Source organism: Pristis pectinata, chromosome 14 (genome assembly GCF_009764475.1).
Source record: "Pristis pectinata isolate sPriPec2 chromosome 14, sPriPec2.1.pri, whole genome shotgun sequence".
In the NCBI taxonomy this organism is placed as follows: domain Eukaryota; kingdom Metazoa; phylum Chordata; class Chondrichthyes; order Rhinopristiformes; family Pristidae; genus Pristis; species Pristis pectinata.
The window spans coordinates 45821654-45845451 of NC_067418.1; the positions used below are offsets into that span (position 1 = coordinate 45821654).

At 47.0% G+C, this 23798-nt stretch overlaps 1 protein-coding gene across 2 annotated transcripts in view; it reads right to left on the reverse strand.

The window, feature by feature from the left end:
* Positions 1 to 23798, reverse strand: part of fjx1 (four-jointed box kinase 1) — a 440027-nt gene that overhangs the window by 281245 nt on the left and 134984 nt on the right. The window lies entirely within an intron of this gene.

A 23798-nucleotide genomic window follows, 5' to 3' on the forward strand; every position in this document is an offset into this window, starting at 1 on the left:
CATCCAGGCACTTACCTTCCCCAAGTGCGGCTGTCATGTATCCATACAAACCGTGGTCTTATTATATACTATAGAACCAAAGTATTAATCAAATGGCATGGGTGGAGCAAATATTCCCCTCAGTAAAACGTAACCATGAAGAGGAAGGGCTTGTGAATAAGTGCACAAAATATACTTTTGTGGGACAGGAAGTTCTCACAGAGTCACACAGCACGGCAACAGACCCTTCGGCCCAACTCATCCATGCCGACCAAGGTGTCCACCTAAGCTAGTCCCATTTGCCCACATTTGGCCCATATCCCTCTCAACCTTTCCTTTCTATATACTTATCCAAATGTCTTTTAAATGTCGTTATTGTACCTGCCTCGACTACTTTCTCCGGCATCACATTCCATATACGTATCACCACCTGTATGAAAAAGTTGCCCCTCAGGTCCTTTTTAAATCTTCCCCTCTCACCTTAAACCTATGCACTCCAGTTTTTGATTCCCTTTCCCTGGAAAGAAGACTGAGTGCGTTCACCCTATCTATACCTCTCATGATGTTATACACCTCTATAAGTCACCCCTAAGTCTCCTATGTTCCAAGGAATAAAGTCCCAGCCTGCTCGATCTCTCCCTATAACTCAGGCCCTCGAGTCCTGGCAACATTCTCGTAAACCTTCTTTGTCCTCTTTCCAGCTTAATGACGTCTCCTCTAAGCTCTTCAGTAGCTTCCAACACACAAGATAGTCTTCCTGCCTCCTTCCTTGGCTAGTTAGGATGACACAGCAGTACATCTGGTGGAGCTGCTGCCTCATCCCTCTAGTCTGATCCTGACCTCCGGTGCTGTCCGTGTGGAGTTTGCACATTCTCCCTGTGACCATTATGGGTTTCCTCCCACATCCCAATGACGCACAGGTTGGTAGGTTAATTGGCCACTGTAAATTGCCCCTGGTGTGTAGGTGATTGGCAGAATCCAGAGGGAGTTGAAGGAAATTTGGGGAGAATTAAATGGGACTAAGTGTAGGTGGGTGTTTGATGGTCAGCCTGGATCTGGTGGATGACTCTGCTGCATGACTCTGTGAGTAAGTTTACTTTATACTCTGTTGTCTGGGCACAGGGTTAAACAAAAGCACGGGAGCCTCCGCTGTCTGACTAGCAAGTGGCTTATAGTACGTTCACATTTACTTTCGAAGGGACTTAAGTGGAGAATTCAATTGCCGCACTTGCACAACAGGAGATTTTTGTCCAGGACAAGACTAATGTTTAATAGTGGGCAAGGCTGTAGTGCCTGAATGGTCAGAGGTCCCTTTTATTAGTTAAACTCACATTTCTGCTGAGTGCTGTGTAATAGAAAGGAATAAGATCGGTTCCTCTTCCCGTCATCAATGTTTTATGAAGCCTTTAGTTGAGAACACTACGCATCCTATTAATAATTTCTTGCCTTGAATAGCTTTGAGACAAGGACAAACCATAACCTTCGCGAATGAGTGAATTGATATCCTTTTGTTCCTGGGCACACATTATTGAATCCAAGGGATTAACCTCTCTATGGAAGTGCTGTATCCACGTCTGGTGAAATAGAACATTTTAATAGCTTTTACCCCAACTACATGCAACACATCTTTTCTCTTTACAGATGTCACTTTGCCTGCTGGGTGTTTTCATGATTTAGATCATTTAAAAGTAAGTTTTCATTTTCTTTGATTTATTGAATTAATTTCAGCTTGTTCTCTTTCTTTTTATCAATTTTGTTTTGCGAGGTCAGGTTTTGGAGACTGGGAGGGCCGTCTCACTAGCAACCACTAATCTGGGATTAAACTCTATCCTTTTGTCTGAAAAACACACTCAAAACCGAGATTCAGGAGAGATTGGTGAAGATTTTGATTTTGGACTATCATGTAAAAAGGGTGATAATCTGCCGGCAAACCATTTTACATCCCTCTGATTGAAGTCAATGGAAATAAAAATCAGTGGCATGTAAAACAGCCTGCTAATCACTGTTACAGATATTGCACTGAAGTCAAGGCTGGCTGTGATATTTCAATCCAGCCACATCACCTGGCTCAGTCTATCTTGGTGAGTTTCCTAATTTAGGGACACATGCTACACTTGGTGCAAAGTGTAACTGAAGCCGAGACGTCAATCAGTTGGTGCACAAGGCCGGAAGTGCTTCGGGTCTGGAACTCACTGCCTGAAAGGGTGGTCAAGACAAAAAAAACCCTCATTAAACAGGACTTGTATGTTACTTGTAGACCATGGCCTGCAGGGCTACTGACAAAGTGGGATTGGGTTGGGAGACTGTTTTGACTGGCGCAGACTTGAATGGCCAAATGGCCTCATGGGTCGTAAATTTCTAACATTTAGAACAGACAGCAATTGGGGAAAGACCAAAAAAAGGTATTTTTATATAGTATTCAACATAGAACAGCACAGGAATAGGCCCTTCAGCCCACGATGTTGTGCCAAAATGATTAGGCTAATGACACCAAATCCCTTCTTCCCGCACATGGTCCATAGCCCTCCGTTCTCTGCACATTCATGTGCCTATCTAAGAGCCTCTTAAACACCTCTATCGTAACTGCCTCCACCACCACCCCTGGCAGCGCATTCCAGGCACCTACCACTCTCTGCATAAAAAAAACCTGCCCTGCACATGTCCTTTGAAGTTTCCCCCTCTCACCTTAAATGCATGCCCTCTAGTATTAGATATTTCGACACGGGGAAAAAGAGACCGGCTGTTTGCTCTCTATCTGCCTCTCATAATCTTATGAACTTCCATCAGGTCTCCACTCAGCCTCCACTGCTCCAGGGAAAACAGCCCTAGTTTGTCCAGCCTTTCCTTATAGCAGATCGCTCTAATCCAGGCAGCATCCTGGTAAACCTCTTCTGCACCCTGTGGAAACTGGAATCTGTCAATGGGCCAAAGCAGTTTCTTCTAATCCTGTACAGGTGTACATCTCCAGTAAAGAAGTTTCAGAATGAGGTGGAGAAGAGAGGGAATAGAGGTCTGGTAATTTTTTATAGAAGGGCTAAGATTTCATTGTGGAAAATTTGGACCTAAGGTGTAAAGTAGTCATGGTAAATTTTCTCAAAATTATCCAAAAGTGAATAAAGTCACAGGCTGTGGTATGTGTACACACAGGAGGAAATGTATGTACTGAACTGAATTTAATATTTATGAAATAAGCTTTGTGTAGGGACAGATAAAAGAACATTTTGCCATCTCTCCCTCTCCTTACAAATAAAAATGTCTGTGGTCACCTATTTTTTCCATTGCAGAATAGTAAGTTCATTTCTTCCCTTCGCCATTAATCCTGATGAGCTAAAAAACATGTTTTTCTCAAAAGTCACGGAAATCATGGGCTGTAGCAAATATGCCTTAGATCAGAGACCTCCATGTCTGAATCATAGGCCAGCAATTCAATGAGAGGACTTTGACGGAGCACATCCTTTTCAGATCACAGGAGGGTGTTCTGGCCATGATGGAATTTCGTCCAAATTGGGGAAGTTATTGTGGGAATGAGAAGTAAATTATTATGGACATGGAAAGCTACAAGAAACGAGACACTGGACATGGGCAACAACTGCATTATGGTGGTAAAGAGACAGTTGGACTCCAGATTTTTAACCTTAGAACAATGATGGAGAGTCTAAAAATTAAAGAGCGTAAAGTCCAGCAAAATGTTATAGGAAAGAAACAATGGAATGAGGTGCATCAGGAAGGGGAACAGACTGTCTCAGGGAGTGGGAGCAAGGGATTGGAGTGAAATATATGTGGTGGCTTTATAAAAAAGGGGTAATGGGTAGAACAGGTCACAGTAGATGGAACATTATTGGGAAAATACTGAAGGAGGAAATATGAAGAGAAATATGGCTTGATAGAAGGCAGTCGACATGGCTATAAGGAAGACATGGGCTCACAATTCTACTGGGATTTGATGGGGAACTGAGTATATCAGGTGCACTTGGAATGAAGCAAAGCATTTAGATATTGTGCTTCAGAGAGGGTTACATTACAAAACACACAAGATGTGGTGTGGAGAAGATGTGGAGGGGGGATGGGGTTTGTGTGACGATAACTGGTCAGGTTAGAGCTTTCCGAAGAAGCAATCTTTCTTGTAAAGAGATGACAAGTAATCAAAAGCCATTGTTTTTGATTCAGATTAATTAGCGACTGAAGGGATGGTGAAAATAATTTCAGGATTTGCTGATGATAGCCGATTGGATGGGGTCGTAAATAGGAGCAAACAAGGCGATCAGTTACGGAGAGATTTATGAAGGTTCAGCAATTAGGGAGTTATTTAATGCAGAGAAAAGGCAGACATCTGGACAAGTGAGAGCATAAAACAAAAGGGAGATGGCAGCAAGGAGGAGGGAGGAAGGTGAATAGAGAATGTTTTTCTGTGACAAGTACCTTAAATCATAAGAACAAAGTATAGCAGTGGTGGAGAAGGGAAATGGGACTTGGGAGTTGGATTTTTACTCGCTTTGCTTGAGAGTGGATGGACCTTTAACATACAGCAGTGCCAAGAGCTTCTCGTGACTGGGTACTAGCCACAGCTCAGTGCAGTGTGACAGTAAGGATACATTGTCAGGGGTGCTGCTCTTCAAATGAGACGTGGACCGTTCTTCTGTTAATTCTGTTGGCTATTTCCCTTGTTGGCATCAACCATTCTCCATCAGTGCATTCTTAGGACAGGCACGGTAGTGTAACGGTTAGCATAAAGCTATTACAGCGCCAGTGACCCGGGTTCAAATCCGGCCACTGTCTGTAAGGAGTTTGTAGGTTCTCCCTGTGTCTGCGTGGGTTTCCTCCGGGTGCTCCAGTTTCCTCCCACATTCCAAAGACGTACGGGTTAGGAAGTTGTGGGCATGCTATGTTGGCGCCAGAAGCGTGGCGACACTTTTGGGCTGCCTCCAGAACACTCTACGGAAAAAATGCATTTCACTATGTGTTTCGATGTACATGTGACTAATAAAGATAACTTATTAATTGTTTCTGTTCACTCAGCAGGATGACGTTTACTCTCTGTGTTACTGTTTGAAGCCCTCATTATTCTCCAGGGTGAGGGTTATTAGTAACAGTGTAGAGCTCCAGTCCACCAACAAGGTAAAAAGGTTTAATGAACCCAACTCCCGCTTGTGCAGGAGATTGCATGTCTGCAAAGGCAGAGTTGGTGAAGCTCAAGAAAGATCATAACTAGAAATTGGGTGGCATACCAGTGCATCCAGTAGAGCCTCTGCTTCACGGTTCCAGAGATCTGGGTTCAATCCTGACTGCTGGCGCTACCTGTCTGGAGTTTGCATGTTCTCCCTATGTCCCCATGGGTTTCCTGATTCCTCCCACATCCCAAAGACTTGCGAGTTGCTAGGTTGATTGGCCTCTGTAAATTGCCCGTAGCGTGTAGGTGGGTGGTTGAACTTGGGGGGGGGGGATGTTAATGGATATATGGGGAAAGTAAAATGGGATTAATGTAGGATCAGTATAAATGGGTGGTTGATGGTCAGTATGGACTCTGTGGGCCGAAGGGCCTGTTTCTGTGCTCTGTGACTTGATGACCCTAAATTCCTGCTTGCTCGACAACACAAACACAAATGCCTCTGCACAGGGCATCCCCAGCAGGAACATCGGCAATGGACTCTTACACAGAAGTCATGCGCTACATCATGGGCATTAACCTCAGAGAGACCAGGAGCTACTCGCAGAGTTACTCCCGAAGCGTGAACCTTACAGCATGATCGTCGAATTCGCCACTTCAAGTAGTGGGGCTGAATGGGGGCAACCTTGCCTTTGGATGGTGGGTGGGAGTTAGGAGAGGGCGCTGCACAGTCTGCTGAAAGTCCCGCTGGGGATGACCTGTGAGTCATATAGACATACAGTACAGAAACAGGCCCTTCGGCCCACTGAGTCCATACTGACCATCAAGCACCTATTTATACTAATCCTGCATTAATTCCATTTTATTTCCCCCATATATCCATTAACCGGGACAAGGAATAGTATGGTCACTGCTGCCCTTCCTAAGATACGATCTCTTTATTAGTCACATGTACATCGAAACACACAGTGAAATGCATCTTTTTGCGTAGAGTGTTCTGGGGGGCAGCCCGCAAGTGTCGCCACACTTCTGGCGCCAACATAGCACGCCCACAACTTCCTAACCCGTAAGTCTTTTTTGGAATGTGGGAGGAAACCGGAGCACCCGGAGGAAACCCACACAGACACGGGGAGAACGTACAAACTCCTTACAGACAGCAGCCGGTTTTGAACCCGGGTCGCTGGCGCTGTAAAACGTTATGCTAACCGCTACGCTACCGTGCCTGCCAATAAAATGGAGGCGTGGCCTCAAAGGCAGGCATGAGGATTTCATGGCTGGGTTCATGGGTGGAGATCCTGACAGCACCTCAGGTAAGGATGGGTCTCTTAGCAAGCGACAGAGCAGGATTACCCTGCTCTTAAGCAATTTGAGGCAAATAGTGTGTTGAGTCTTTATAGCAAAACGATTTGTGTACAAGCGTAAAGGTGTCTTGTTTCAATTACATTTCTTCTTCTTCTCCTCTCAGTGAATTTGCATCGGTGGTCTTCTCCCCAGAACCTTGGGGCGTCCGTTGTAGTTAGTCCGGGGCTCAAAGTCAGGCTGAGTTTATTGTCACAAGCACTAGTACATGTACACACAGGTGCAATGAAAAACTAACTTGCAGCAGCATCACAGGCACAGAGCATTAGAACATAGAACATAGAACATATAGAACATAGAACACTACAGCACTGTACAGGCCCTTCGGCCCACAATGCTGTGCTGACATTTTATCCTGCTCTTAACCCTTCCCTCCCATAAAGCCCCTTAATTTTCTATCATTCATGTGTCTAAGAGTCTCTTAAATGTCCCTAATGTACCTGCCCCCACAACCTGTGCCAGCAGTGCGTTTCACACACCCACCACTCTCTGTGTAAAAAACTTACCCCTGACATCCCCCTTATGCCTTCCTCCAATCACAATGTTCGCAAGAAAAACGTAAATTAAACATAAATTATACAAAATTATACAAGAAAGAACATAATTAGAACAAAGAAAACAAAGTAGTGCAAAGTGGTCATAGTGTTGCTTTACTGAGGTAGAGATTAGGGTTGTTCCGGTTGGTTCAAGATCTGAATGGCTGAAGGGAAGTAGCTGTTCTTGAACCTGGTGGTGTGGGACTTCAGGCTTCTGCACCTCTTTCTGTACCTCAGAAGCATTCAGGAGAGCGGGGATCACTGCTGCCCAGTTGACCATGAGTTATGTGCCAGGTTTGAGGTCCTGATCTTCAAACACCCTTTTACTCAGTTAGCCAAAGGCTGTGCGCTGATAGTGATGGTGAACCTCATCACCGATGTCTGCTTTCGTTGAGAGGTGATTCGTGTTGGCACACAAGCCATGACCCTAACCAACAGAGCTGGTTATGTAGTGTCAAGCAAGGCTCCAGCATTTCCTTGAAACTTTTTCGGAAGTCTTCTTGCTGCGATGCTTCATCGCCCCATCCTGTTGGAATGGAGCGACTGTACAAGATTAAAGGAAATGCAGAGACACAAGAGAATGCAGATGCTGGAATCCGCAGCAACAAAACTCAGTGGGTCGAGCAGCATCTGTGGGGAGGGAGGAATTGAAATTGGTTTATTATTGTCACATGTATTGAGGTACAGTGAAAAACTTGTCTTGCATACCATTCATACAGATCAATTCATTACACAGTGCATTGAGGTAGTATAGGGTAAAACAATACAGAATGCAGAGTAAAGTGTCACAGCTGCAGAGAAAGTGCAGTGCAGGTGGACAATAAGGTGCAAGGTCATAACGAGGTAGATTGTGAGGTCAAGAGTCCATCTCATCGTACTAGGGAACCATTCGATAGTCTTATGACAGCAGAATAGAAGCCGTTCTTGAGCCTGGTGGTACATGCTTTCAGGCTTTTGTATCTTCTGCCCAATGGGAAGGGGGAGAAGAGACAATGTCCGGGTGAGTGGGGTCTTTGATTATGCTGGCTGCTTTACCGAGGCAGCGGGAAGTATAGACAGAGTCCATGGAGGGGAGGCTGGTTTCCGTGATGCGCTGGGCTGAGTCCACAACTCTCTGCAGTTTCTTGCAGTCACGGGCAGAGCAGTTGCCGTACCAAGCCGTGATGCACCCAGATAGGATGCTTTCTATGGTGCATCGATAAAAATTGGTAAGTGTCGATGTTTCAGGTCAAAACCCTGCATCAGGGAAGGTAGCCAGTATAAAGAGGAGAGGGTGTGGGGTCAGATGGTGGCCAGGAGGTGATAGGTGGACTGAGGAGGGGCGAAGGATGGTGGGCAGAAGCAGCCGGGTAGGGGAGGCGGAAGGGCGGGAGACAGAGGCTGGTGGGTGATAGGTGGAAGCAGAGAAGGAGAGAGAAGGGGCCAGGGAGGGGGAGGGGAGGGTGATGGTAGAGGGTGATAAGTGGGAACACAAAGGCTACAAGTGCTGGAATGTGATAAGTAAGGTGATAATGGGAACCATTGGGGGAGAGGGGAAGGGCAGATGAGGGAGGCGATACAGTTGGTGAAGTGCATGGGTAGTAGGGAGATGGATCGATCCTGGAGGGGGAGGGGTCGAAAATGGGTGATGGGGGCTGGAGGGGAGGCGGCATGGGAAAGGGAACAAACATGGGTGTATTAGAAGGAGAGAGAGAGAAGGGGGACGGGGATACAGGAGATAGAGGTTACCTGAAGTTCGAAAAGTAAAGACTAAAGGAGAAGTGTTCAACGCCAGAACCAAGGCCACCCCAACCTCCGTAGGCCGGGTGCACTGCGCAGGTGACACTTGTGCTTGCACATGATCAGCAGCTGAGCTCCAAGCCGTCATCTACTCGTTGACTGAAACCTGTGAGAGGATGGGTCTTACACCCAACATCTACAGGACAAAGGTGCTCCCCCAACCTGCCCCCACTGTACAACACCGCCCACTGACACTAAAGGTTCACAGCGAGATGCTGGAAAATGCAGAGTACTTTCCAGATGGGGGAGGCGATACAGTGGGTGAAGCGTGTGGGTAGAGTAGGTGGGTGGATCCAGGAGGGGGAGGGGTCGAAAATAGGTGATGGGGGCTCAGAAGCCAATTATACAGAGAGTGCTGGTGAGATCACACCTGGAATATTGTGTGCAGGTCTGGTCTCCTTGCCTAAGGAAAGATATCAAGGGGTTGTGGTAAAGGTTGATTCCTTAGATGGCAGGCTGGTTGTATGAGGAGGCCCAAATATTCTCTTGAGTTCAGAAGGAGAGTGCACAAAATTCTTACAGCAGTTGACAGGGTAGATGCAGAGCTGATGTTTCGCCTGGCTGAGGTGTCCAGAACCGGGGGCAACATTCTCAGGAGAAGGTGTTGGCCACTCGGGTCAGAGATGAGAGGAAATTTCTTCACCCGAAGGGTAATAATCGCTCCTGTGTAATGAATTGACCTGTACGATCGGTATGCAAGACAAGTTTTTCACTGTACCTCGGTACAAGTGACCATAATAAACCAATACCAATAAATCTTTGGAACTGTCTACCCAAGAGGGCTGTGGAAGCTCAGTCACTGAGTGTACTCAATGCAGAGATCGATGCATAGTTCCCTGAAAGTAGCAACACAGGTAGACAGCGTGGTGAAGAAGGCGTTTGGCATGCTCGCCTTGATCAGTCAGGATAGTGAGTACAAGAATCGGGACGTTATGTTACAAATGTACAAGACGTTGGTGAGACCACACTTGGTGGCAGAGCACTGGGGAAGGATGTGATTAAGCTGGAGAGAGTGCAGAAAAGGTTCACAAGGATGTTACCAGGTCTGGAGGGCTTGTGTTACAAGGAGAGGCTGGATGGGCTGGGACTTCTTTCCCTGGAGTGCAGGAGGCTGAGGGGTGACCTTATAGAGGTATATAAAATCGTGAGAGGTATAGATAAGGTGAAGGGTCACAGCCTTTCTTGCAGGGTAAGGGGAGTCTAAAACTAGAGGGCATAACTTTAAGGTGAGAGGGTAAAAATTTAAAGAGGACCTGAGGGGCAAGTTTTTCACACAGAGAGTGGTGGATGTACGGAACGAGCTGTCAGAGGAAGCTGTAGAGGCAGGTACAATTACAACGTTCAAACGATATTTGGACGTGTACATGGATAGAAAAGGGGGAGAGGGATACAGGCCAAACACAGGCAAATAGGATGAGCTCAGGTAGGCAACTTGGATGAGTTGGGCTGAAGGGCCTGTTTCCATGCTGTATAGCTCCATGACCAACTTGGGATATTAAACAAATCCTGGGATATGGAGTTGGTGCAGGAAAATTGCACAGAGCTAAAATATCAGCCGTGATCTTACTAAACGATGGAGCAGACACGAGGGGCCGAATGGCCTGCTCTACTTCCTATGTTAAGTACTGGTTCCTTCAGCCCTTACGTACAATAGAAATGTTGCAGCAGGGTCAACAATAGTTCATTGCACGCTGACTGATTCACTGGATCGCATTGAGTGCGTTACGTGGACAGAAGGCCGTAATCGAATCTGACATGAGCCACGAATGCATACAGCAGGTTATCCGGTTCAGTTTCAAAACTCATTCTCGGGGTTTGGTGACTGACAGAAAGGCCGTACTTGGTGCTCTCGCTTGCCTTCTGGCTGTGGCGCTGAACCTGTGCCAGGAACCGTGACTCTTGCTTTGAATCTGTCGGAGCTCACTGATGATGCTCTACCTCCAGCTCTTTCAGGGCTCCAGTACCTTCTGAATCCTGTACCACGTAACAGGACGAGCTGCTTCTGAAGCTAACTGCCTGTGGCTGTTTGTTGGAAATAGTCAATAACACAGATAGGCAGTAGGAACAATGCTCAAATTACAGCTTAATGTTGTTCAGCCCAACTGCAAGGATAAAATTACTTGGAAATGTATTTTTTATTATTATGATCACTGAAAGAGCAGTGGATCCAAGTGAATGGGTGGTAAAAATGTAAAATGTTCCAGGGGAGTTTAACCAGTCATTCTTCCTTGTATTTTCTTATTCCTTTGCAACATAGAGGGATGTCACAGCCCATTGATTCTTTACCAGCTCCATCAATCCCATTCCCCCAGTTGTTTCCTTGCAACCTATTCTCTCTCACATACCCATCAACTCCCCCCTGAGTCTCCTGCCACACTAGGGGCAATGCACAACGGGCAGTTACCCTACTAACCTGCTCATCTCTGCGATGCGGGAGCTAACTGGAGCACCTGGGGGAAACCCATGCAGTCGCAGTGAGAATGGAGCTGTGAGCCTGTAGCACTACCTGTTGTGTCACTGTGCCGCCCTTTGCATTTTATGGTTTATAAGATTTCTTTATTAGTCACATGTACATTGAAACACACAGTGAAATGCATCTTTTGTGTAGAGTGTTCTGGGGGCAGCCCGCAAGTGTCGCCACGCTTCCAGTGCCGACATAGCACGCCCACAACTTCCTAACCCATACATCTTTGGAATGTGGGAGGAAACCGGAGCACCCGGAGGAAACCCACGCAGACACGGGGAGAACGTACAAACTTCTTACAGACAGCGGCCGGAATTGAACCCGGGTCGCTGGCGCTGTAATAGCGTTACGCTAACCGCTACGCTACATTGCCTGCCCATAGAAGCTGAATGTATGGTGTCTGCAGGTTCATCTACATTACTTTTCAGTAAGGCGGTTAACAATGTTCTAAGCAAAAAATCCTTTACCAAAGGGGAAAAATACCCAGCTAACAGCGACATACCAGACGCCATACCACCTGGTAAACATTGTCCTTAAAGGTATATACTGAACTATTTTCTCCTTGATAAATGTCTTCTCCTTCTTGGGCGTTCTCTCAGAGTCAAACATGACTCCTGATACATGGGTTCTCAGGTGGGTGATGGGGCCAGTGTGGGACCCGCAGCCTCTGAAATTGGTGGGCTGGAGGTGCTTGATGGGACAGGTGGAAGGGTAGTCTGGGAGGCGTGGGAACCTCCATCGTCTTTGCCGGGTTTCCAGCTTCCATGTGCCCCTCATGAAAGAACTCAAGGTTCTCAATGACAAGCTGGAGGCTCCTTCTCCATTCTGAGTGGTCATGGGTCAGTGTGGACATTACACTTTTTCAAGGAGGCTTTGAGAACAGCCATGAATCATTTCCTCTGTCCACCTGCAAGCTCAGGCCATGATGGAGTTCAGCATAGAGGGCATGTTTGTTATTGGTATTGGTTTATTATTGTCACTTGTACCGAGGTACAGTGAAAACATTGTCTTGCATACCATTCGTACAGGTCAATTCATTACACAGTGCAGTTACATTGGGTTAGTACAGAGTGCATTGATGTAGTACAGGTAAAAACAATAACAGTACAGAGTAAAGTGTCACAGCTACAGAGGAAGTGCATTGCAATAAGGTGCAAGGTCACAACAAGGTAGATTGTGAGGTCAGAGTCTATCTCATCGTATAAGGGAACTGTTCAATAGTCTTATCACAGTGGGATAGAAGCTGTCCTTGAGCCTGGTGGTACGTGCCCTCAGGCTCCTGTATCTTCTGCCTGATAGGAGAGGAGAGAAGAGAGAATGACCTGGGTGGGTGGGGTTGTTGATTATGCTGGCTGCTTCACCAAGGCAGTGAGAGGTATAGAAAGAGTCCATGGAGGGGAGGCTGGTTTCCGTGATGCGCTGGGCTGTGTCCACAACTCTCTGCAGTTTCTTGTGGTCCTGGGCAGAGCAGTTGCCGTACCAAGCCGTGATGCATCCAGATAGGATGCTTTCTATGGCGTATCGATAAAAGCTGATGAGTGTCAATGTCGCAGAAGCCTGTACTGTCGGACATGCAAGTGATGTGGCCTGCCAAGTGGTGTGGACTGAGTCTGATGAGAGTCTCAAAGCTGGAGATTTTGGCTAGGGAGAGGATGCTCATCTTGGTTCTTTTATCCTGCCAATGGATTTGGAGGATTTTGCAAAAACATTGTTGGTGGTGTCTTTCCAGTGCTCTGAGGTGCCTGCAGTGGGGGCAGGTTGGTAGAGGGCCTTTATTTTGTGGATATTTAGTGTAAGGCCCATCCTCTCATACAATTCAGTGAACAAGTTGATGCTGATTTGGAGCTCGGTGTCTAGATCAGTGCATGGGCAAATATCATCTGCATACTGAAGTTTGGAGTGGCCTTGGAGTGGTTCAAGAGTGGAGGCAGTGTAGGCTGAACAGTTGCCGTTCGTCCCGTCGATCACCTTCACCCCAGTGGGGGACTGCAAGGATGTCTGCACCACTCGCACCGTGCTTTGTACCGGTGACTGATTGCCGCTTAATTCGTTCTGTTACCTCCATCGGTCTGGCCCTAAAACAATGGCAGCAACAGAAACACTGCCACAGGAAAATCAACCAAGGTCTCAAGGAGACCGGTCGTGCTAAATTGTATTAAGTCAGAACAAACCTGGCAGCTCAAACCTCAACATCCATGAGGCACCGTGGACCACTGGCAGCACCAGTAATGTACACCATTACAGTGATAAGATTTCTTTATTAGTCACATGTACATCGAAACACAGTGAAGTGCATCTTTTGCGTAGAGTGTTCTGGAGGCAGCCTGCAAGTGTCGCCACGCTTCCGGCACCAACATAGCACGCCCACAACTTCCTAACCCGTACATCTTTGGAATGTGGGAGGAAACCAGAGCACCCGGAGGAAACCCACGCAGACTCGGGGAGAACGTACAAACTCCTTACAGACAGCAGCTGGAATTGAACCCGGGTCGCTGGCGCTGTAATAGCATTGTGCTAACCGCTACACTACCGTGCCTGTATATCCGTACACTACCGTATATCCGTTGCTCTATCATTACTACCAAGCCAGGGGATCAATACTGGTTCTGTAAGGAGTGTAACGGGATATGATGGGAGCAGCAATAGGTGTATCTCAGAACAACAACGCAGGACAACATGTGGGCTAAACAGCAAAGAAAGCATGCAATGGATAGAGCTAAGGGACCGCAGAACCTTTTGTGCTGCCTCATCTAAAATGTTCAAATTTGAGTTTATTGTCATAGGCACATGTATGCACAGGTGGGATGAAAAACTTACTTGCAGCAGCATCACAGGTATTAGAGTCACAACATTCACAAGAGAAACATAAATTATGCAAAATTATACAAGAAGGAACACAATTAGCACAAATAAAACCAAGTCTATTTTAGTGCAAAGTGGTCATAGCGTTGCTATACTGAGGTAATGATTAGAGTTGTGTAGGTTGGTTCGAGAACTGAATGGATGAAGGGAAGTAGCTGTTCTTGAACCTGGTGGTGTGGGGCTTCAGGCTTCTGTACCTCCTGCCCGATGGTAGCTGTGAGAAGATGGCATGGTGGGGATCTTTGATGATGGATGTTGCCTTCTTGAGGCAGCACCTCCTGTAGATACCACCGATGGTGGGGAGGGACGTGCCCGTGATGTATTGGGCCGAGTCCTCTACTCTTTGCAGCTTCTTATGCCTCTGTGCATTTGAACTGCCGTACCAGACCATGACGCAACCAGCCAGGATACTTTCAACAGCACATCTGCAGCACCTGGTTACGAATGCTGGTGGACAAATAAAGCTGACAGGAGGAGGAGGCTTGCAGAACATCCTCACCTTCCTCCTCGTGAGCGTTGAAGCACTTGCCACCACGTTTCGCCGGCTGTGCTGAGTGGATGATCTATCTCAGCTTCCTCCCGAGATTCCCACCATCACTGAACCCAGTCTCTTGCCAATCTGACAATAAACTTGACTTTGAACCTTTTTAGAATGAGGCAGCACAAAAGGTTCTGCGATCCCTTAGCTCTATCCATTGCATGCTATCTTTGCTGTTTAGCCCACATGTTGTCCTGCATTGTTGTCTGAGATACACCTATTGCTGCTCCCATCATACCCCGTTACATTGCTTACAGAACCAGTATTGAACACGAAGCAGCTGAGAGCACCGGATACTGCAAAGGCTGAAGCGAACATTCCTGATGGGTTCCAGAATAAGCTGTGTCTCTATCCAGCACCATTACAGCACTGATATCTACCCAACAATGAGGAATATTTCCCCAACTGTATCTCCTTCACAAAATCAAGACAAGTCCAAGCTGGCTAATTGCTGCCTAATTCATCTAAATCATCAGTAAAGTGATGAAAGGTGTCATCATCCACAGTGCTATCAAGCACCACTTACTCTGCATAACCTTCTCAGCGTCGGGCAGCTTGGGTTACACCATGATCATTCATCTCCGGACCGCATCACAGCTGAGCTCTGCAGGGAGATAAGAAAATAAGAATAAATTGGTAATTGGTTTATAGTTGTCACATGTACTGAGATACGTAATGCTTTACAGTGCCAGCGACCCGGGTTCAATTCTGGCCACTGTCTGTAAGGAGTTTGTACGTTCTCCCCGTGACTGCGTGGGTTTCCTCCGGGTGCTCCGGTTTCATCCCACATTCCAAAGATGTACAGGTTAGGAAGTTATGGGCATGCTACGTTGGCGCCGGAAGCAGGGCGGAACTTGCGGGCTGCCCCCAGAACACTCTACGCAAAAGATGCATTTCACTGTGTTTCGATGTACACGTGACTAATAAAGAAATCTTATCTTACAGTGAAAACTGTTTTGCATGCCATCTATACAGATCATTTCACAACATAAGTACCTCAAGATAATACAAGGGAAAAGCAATAACAAATGCAGAATATAGTGCTACAGTCACAGAGAAAGTGCAGTGCAGGTAGGCAATAAGGTGCAAGGGCCACAATGAGGTAGATTGTGAGGTCAAGAGTTCAACTTTATCGTACAAGAGGTCCGTTCAAGAGTCTTACAACAGCGGGATAGAAGCTGTCCTTGAACCTGGTGGCGCACGTTTTCAAGCTTTTGTATCTTCTGCCCAGTGGAAAGGGGGAGGACAGAGAATGTCTGGGGTGGGGGGGGTCTTTGATTATGTTGGCTGCTTTTCTGAGGCAGCGAGAAGTGTAGACGGAGTCCATGGAGGGGAGGCTGGTTTTCGTGATAAGATGCAGATTGGCCAAGATCTAACTGAATGGTGAAAGAGCCTCAAAGGATTCAAAGGCCTGTTGCTCACCATGTTCTTCCAACCAGGAATTCCTGTGATTTGTGATTCATTAGCCCTCAAAGCTGATCACATGATCTGGAGGAAGGCCATTGATCTGTTTTTCTCTGCTGAACGTTTCCAGCACTTTCTGGTTTGCATCAGCAGCAGACTTGTGCCTGTAAGCCATGGAGCAAATTACCATCGGGGTCTCAGGGGACCCTACCTTCAACTCAGCGGATTGAGCCAACGTAGAGCGCACACTGTTTGAAGGGAGGTCACGAGCACAAGTTTTAGCATTGACGGGAGCTGTAACACAGGAGGTTAAATCCTAATGCAACCTGGTCTTTGGGATTCTGACAGAGTGAGTACCTGGCAGCTAAGGATTTATGTGATGGAATGCATGGAATTAATTACACATCAGAATTCCATCTGCGTGGATCTGACTGATAGATAGCCTAGCTGCGCTAACCTGAAGCCTCATCTCCATCATGATCAACTGTCTGATGTTGGAACACAGGAAGCCTTTGCTTTTGGAACCATCACTCACTCAGAATCCCCAGAATTAGTTTCTGTTCACGTTTGTTTCCACCAGCTATCGTCCGTGTGCTTTGGGAGAATTCATCAAGTGATATCGAACTCCCAAGCCACCCCACCCATCCCCTCCCACCACTCTGCCACTTCAGTGGAAGAGTCCTGCCTGCCGGTAACTAAGGGGATGTTGATTGCCCAACAGCATCCTATTTTCATGTCCGCTCAGTTGAATTTGCGACTTTGCCGTTTTGTCTGCGACTTGCTGCATTAGTCGCAGTGGGCGAGGTCAGCGCCAGCGTGTAGAACATCTTTCAACCGCTTGCATTGGCTGACAGCGCCCAGCAGGGACTGGTGGAGAGTGACACCATCCAGTGTCTGTAGGGCTCTCGACAAAGTGTGGCAAAATAAGTCACTCCCCTGCTCCCTCCCCACCACCGCCTCACAATATTACTTCAGATCTCCCCAGGATAGAAATGTGAACACATTTATTCCATGTTTCCAAAGTCCATTCAGCCCATCAAGTCAAACTCGCTCACAGACCATGTCCATTCCCCCACCAGTTTTCCCAGGAACCTATTGTCCCCACTTTCCCATCAACATCCCCCCACATTCTACCTCTCACCTACACACCAGGGACGATTTACCACGGCTAGTTAACCTACCAACCCGCATGTCTTTGGGATGTGGGAGGAAACCGGAGCACCTGGGGGGCGGGATTCCACGGGCTCACCGGGAGAATGTGTAAACTCCGCACAGACAGCACGGGAGGTCAGGATTGAACCCGGGGCTGTGGAGCTGTGAGGCATCGGTTCTATTGTGCCGTCTGAGTGAACTGCTAGTGCCCATGTCAGGGACGTCCAGCTATTTTACTTATTGGGATATCCTGGGATTGGTTTGGACTGTGCCATTATGAATTAGTTCCTGATTCAGGGTCTCAACCCAAAATATCAACCTCTCTTCTAGCTCCACAGATGCTGCCTGACCCGATGACTTCCTCCAGTAGTTTGTTTTTTGATACAGATCGGCAGCCTGTTTTACAAGACCTATTAACCCATCAGATGGCGGATGGATTATCTGAGGAGACAGCACACCAGGACTGATTCTTGGGAAAAGATATCTACTTAGAAAGTAGATTATCTCTCAGTAGATGTCATAATCCTCAAGAGGAGAACTAACCCATAACTATTCATGCTGGCGGTGTAGGGTCATGAGATTTGATCACAATCCAATGCAAGCATGCTTTCACCAACTGAGTGTCAACTGCAGCTCAAAAGGACATCTGCACAGATATCAACAATTAATTGTGCAAATTAATGTACCGGTCACCACATTCCTGTGTTATCTGTCATCTCTTGAAGAGTACTCTCCATTCAGCTACTTCTGGAAGATTAGGTCAACGGCCATCTTTCAGAGCAATGCTCATGTGATCTGTTTTGAGGATCAAAGTCCCAGGAATTCCCTGTTGGAAGATTTTGGGAACAGGAGTAGGTTAACTAAGCTGCAGTGGCTGATGGAGAGACACCGTGGAGAGAGTATGCCCTCCAACCAGTTTCTCTGACACAGACCTCATCATCCCGAGCTACAGTGATGGAGGAAGGTCCTCAGCCAGGAGGTCACCCAGAGCAGACAGAAAGACCAGGGGTCAGGAAGTGGAAGCAGAGTTATCCTCCAGGAGTGAACCCAGAGCTGTCCTCTTGGAGTGAACCCAGAGCTGTCCTCCAGGAGTGAACCCAGAGCTGTACTTCAGGAGTGAATACAAATCGATGCCTCATGGGAGAATCCAGTGCTATCCTCCAGGTTGAATCCAGATCTATCCTCTAGGAGTGAATCACCCATATGGCACAACACTCTAAGAAATTCCACGACCTGGTCAGATACATCGAGGTCAGCGCTCTAAGACTGAAGTGTATGCTTCCTTCAAGCACAATCGGCTATAACATTCACACCCCTCTGACACCACCTCACACACAAGACTCCACTCCCATTAAAGTGTCACCCATTGAAACAAACTGGAGGAGGTCCTTCTCTTGACAGGCGTTGACGGAACTGAGGCCAGATCCCCATGATGGCTGAGGATCTGATGGATAACCAGGAATACCAGTATCACCTCTACATTGCAAAGACCCCACCCACCCAGGTCATTCTCTCTTCTCTCCTCTCCCATCAGGCAGAAGATACAGGAGCCTGAGGGCACGTACCACCAGGCTCAAGGACAGCGTCTATTCCACTATGATAAGACTATTGGACTGTTCCCTTATACGATGTGATGGACTCTGACCTCACGATCTACCTTGTGACCTTGCACCTTATTGTCTACCTGCACTGCACTTTCTCTGTAGTTGTGACACTTTAATCTGTAGTTTTATTGTTTTTACCTGTACTACATCAGTGTGTGTGCGTGTGTGTGTGTGTGTGCGTGCGTGCGTGCGTGTGTGTGTGTGCACACGCGTGCGCTGGCCTCTTTAACTAACTGTGCCACGACAGTCTCAGGAGAGCCCAGCTGCACCCTGCACCCCCTTCACTCCCACCACCCTGCTGACCAGCAGCACTCCACAGAGCAAGCCTCTGCAACCTCACACCTGACCCCATAAGGCAGCCACCCGTGAGGGTTGGACAGGCTGCAATAAACGCGTGCATTTCTTGTGATGAGGCTGTGGTTAGGACAAAGGAAGGGGGATAGTGCACCAGAGGATGCTGGTCAGGACTTTGAGATATAGAAAGCCAATATAAGTGGATTGTGAGAAACTTGCCACATGAGTGTGTGTGACAGAGCCCAGGAGGTGGAAGGAACACTAGGGAGCCCACTTTAACCTCTGTCAGGACCTTGCAGGGCCAGGAATGTGTCACTTCCAGTGCAAATGGCAGGCACTTCCGGCACTAATGAAGAGATTGTGGACCTTCCCACTTCCAACACAGTGCAACAGCCTTTCCCTGGCACCGGGTGAGGCGACAGTCACACACAGCGCGGAGACTGATGATCCAGCTCTCAACATCTGTGAAAGTGGAAGTAGAGCCGTGGGTAAGGTTAAGCTGTTACTAACATCTTGAACCCTCGAAGACCATCCCTCCTCCACAATCTTCCCCCTCTCTCTTCCTTCTAGCCACACATCTCCACACTGTGCCCTCTCAGTGCCAGCCCCAGGCAAGTTTGTCCTCAGCCTGCTCTTCATTATATATCCTAAGTTATAAATAACGACAACTTGTATTTATATAACATGGAGCAAAGCATCTCAGTGCAATTCAGTGCAAACAAGAATTGATACAAGGACTCATAAGCTGATACCTGGACAGATGACAAAAGTATGCATGGTGAGGTAGGTTTTATTGGTATTGGTTTATTATTGTCACTTGTACTGAGGTACAGTGAAAAACTTGTCTTGCATACCGTTTGTACAGATCAATTCATTACACAGTGCATTGAGGTACTACAGGTAAAAACAACAGCAGAATACAGAGTAAAGTGTCACAGCTACAGAGGAAGTGCAGTGCAGGTAGATAATAAGGTGCAAGGTCATAACAAGGTAGATTGTGAGGTCAAGAGTCCATGTCATCATATAAGGGAACCGTTCAATAGACTTATCACAGTGGGATAGAAGCTGTCCTTGAGCCTAGTGGTCTGTGCCCTCAGGCTCCTGATGGGAGAAGGGAGAAGAGAGAATGACCCAGGTGGGTGGGGTCTTTGACTATGCCGGCTGCTTCACCAAGGCAGCGAGAGGTATAGACTGAGTCCATGGAGGGGAGGCTGGTTTCCGTGATGTGCTGGGCTGTGCCCACAACTCTCTGCGGTTTCTTGCAGTCCCGGGCAGAGCAGTTGCCATACCGAGCCGTGCTGCATCCAGATAGGATGCTTTCTATTGTGTGTCTTAAGAGAACATCAACATTTGCAGTAGCAGGGCACTAAAAGAGTACTGAGTCTTAAGTGGGGGACATAGAGTGACTCTAAATGTAACCATCTATCAGATGACCTGTGGAAATACTGCAGACACTATATTATGAGGCAGTTCCTGCTGTCTTCTTGAAGTAAGAATCCTGAAATGTTGGCCAGAAAGTGCAAGGAACAATTGCTGGGATCAAATTGTGTGTGTGTGTGTGTGTGTGTGTGTGTGTGCGTGCGTGCGTGCGTGCGTGCGTGCGCGTGCACGAGCATGCAGGGAAGGGTGACCTGGGTGCTAGGTAACCAAGGTATTGTTTCTGCAGCGACATGAGCCTGCAGTGCCTGAGGCAATGGTCATGTGATGGGTCGATCTGGACAAAGGATCGATCCAGGTATGGGGCGGTGAGGAGTTACCAGGGTATAAAAGAGTGAGCAAACTGGTGGTGAGGTCTCTTGGATTTGGGCTCACCACAGGTTAGGTCGCGACTGATGCTGTGGACCAATTGGAACAGGGTGCTGCAGTTAAACGGGCTCAGGCATGCTTCCGGGATAAGTAACTTAGCAATAAAGTGTGTTGTGTGCAGCATTGCGTGTGCAAGGCTTATTTCTATCGGATCTGCTAACAATCCTGCTTAACTCTGGCACAACACTTCTTGAACTGGAGATGGAAGGGAAAAGGATTATTGTAAATAGCCGGTGTAATTTCCAAACCCAATCTCTGACATTTATCTGTAGTAAACTTAATCTGCCATTATTCACCTCACTCGCAAACATTTTCAAGCAAAAACCAAACTGCTGGAGGAATTCAGGAGCCAGGCAGCATCTGCAGAGGCAAAGGGATGGCCGATGATTCTGGTCGAGACCTTGCTTCAGGACTCAGTCGCTTGTGTCTCTCTTTCATCAGACTCTGCCATCTTTTCTGCCCAGACAGAGCCTCTGTGAATTTGGCCAATTAGTCCTGAGATTCTGAACTTGGCCTTTGTTTCTAAATTTGACATAGAGGGATATCCCACCAGCCCACTTGCTGAATCTGAATTCCCTTGAGCAATACATCCTGATCCTTCCTACAGACTGTGTCTGGGCATGTGGAGCACTTCACCATGTCGAACTTACTTAGGCCGTCCTAGACCTGGAGGTGATCTGCTTCATGGGCCTTTCACCCATTCACTTTGAATGTTACTCCTTCAAAGAAAGCATTAAGGTGATCAGCCGGTGTGGATCAACCCTTTCTGAATTTGTGTTGGCTGCCATTTAGAAAGCTCTGTGCTGTAAGATATTGCTCAATCTCGTTGCTCACGACTGGTTCATTACAGAAAATACTGGATACATTCAACATGTCAGGCAGCAGAAAAGGACAATGTCTTAATGTTTCAGAGTTAATGAAGACTCTTTGTCATTGCCCTTATGTAGCTTAGTGCACATTAGGTAATTGGTATTGGTTTATTATTGTCACATGTACTGAGACACAGTGAAAAGCTTTTGTTTACAGACAGATCATGCCATGCAGAAGCACACCAAGGTAGTAAAAAGAAAAACAGAATGCAGACTATAGTGTTACAGTTACAGAGAAAGTGCAGTGCGGGTTGACAAATAAAGTGCAAGGGCCACGACGAGGTAGATTGGGAGATCGAGACTTCACCTTTTAGTGTATGAGAGGTCCGTTCAAGAATCTGATAAGAAGGGTAGAAGTTGTCCTTGAGCCTGGTGGTTTGTGCTCTCAAGCTTTTGTATCTTCTGCCCGACAGGAGAGGGGAGAAGAGAGAATGATCAGGTTGGGAGGCAATCTCAAGACATAGGGTCTTCAAGTTGAAACATTAACTCTCCTTCTCTCTCCGTAGATGCTGTCTGACCTACTGAGTGTTTCCAGCATTTTATTTCAGATTTCCAGCATCTGCAGCTCCCTGATTGCTTTATTATTGCACCAGTTTCTGATAGAAAATAGAGGGGGTTATAGTGTACATTCTGGACTGCAGCACCGCAACGTAGTCACTGGACTGCTGCCTCACAACTCCAGCAACCTGGGTTCAATCCTGACCTCCGATGCTGCCTGTGTGGAGTTTGCATGTTCCCCCTGAGACTGTGTGGGTTTTCTCTGGGTGTTCTGGTTTCCTCCCACATCCCAAAGACATTTGGGTTGGCAGGCTACTTGGCCACTATAAATTGCCCAAGTCTGTAGATAAGTAGTAGAATCGGGGACGGGGTTTAGTTGATGAGAATGTGGGGACAATAAAATATGGGATTAGTATAAATGGATGCTCATTGGTTGCTGTGGGACAAGTAGGCTGAAGGGCCGATTTCAATGCTGTATGACTTTAAGACTTTTTTCCTCTGGAGCATCTTCAAAACTTTTCAAGGATAAAAATTCTATGTAAGTACATGTGGCAATGTAAGTGTGTGTGCAAGAGAGAGAAGGAGAACTGGATTAGACCAAGCAGGATGTCTCCTGGTCTGCAGAGTACCAGGTGTCAGATCCGGTTATTTTTGAATCAGCAGGTTCTTTAAGGAGTCTAGGAATGAGTTGAAAACAACTTGGTGCTTCGCAAAGTTTTATTGGAAAAGTTTAAAACAAAGAAACAGTCACAGAGCACATGGCACTAGCCTTACTACTGAGAGATGAGGAACTAAAGGTGAGCTAGGGCCGGCTGGGGGGTGGGGGGGGGGAGCAGGAGAGGGCGGAGAAAGCAACAGGGTGATGGAGGAAGACAGAGAGATAAGCAAGAGCGATTAACAAAAAACGACACCTTTTATACCTGAGATAAGAGGTACTCCTTAGCTAACAATAGTCCAGTCAGGAAACCTATTAGATACCTGTGGCAAAACCAACCAATGAGAAAACACATATTCACCTGATGGACGAACCAATAAGCTAGGAAGCAGCCACTCCTTGTCCAGCCACTTGAGGTGTATCAAACACTATACATGTTAAAAAACTACTTAAGACAGTCGAATCCAAAACAGGGTACAAGGTAAAGTATTAGCGATTGGCAACCCATTGACTTGACACAAAAGGCAGATCTTACTCAATATTAGTTTGTGACTGGCTGCTAATATATTGCGACCATACCTCATAGACCCGCTTCGACTGTGCATTTCCCTCCAATAGATGCCGCCTGACCTGCTGAGTTCCTCCACCTCCTTTGTCTGTTGCTCCAGATTTCCAGCATCTGCAGTCTCCTGTGTCTCATAGACTGATCTCTGCTTCAGGGTGTGAAGAAGCAGAGACGCAACACACAGGCCCCTCACAGCCATCAGAGGGTGAAGCCTTTCACCTCATGGGCCCAGGATCCAGCGTTAAAATGCCCAAAATGCTAAGCATCTAATTAATGAAAGTTCCTTTTCAAAAATGACAAACCAATAAAAACAGACAATGCTGGAAACAC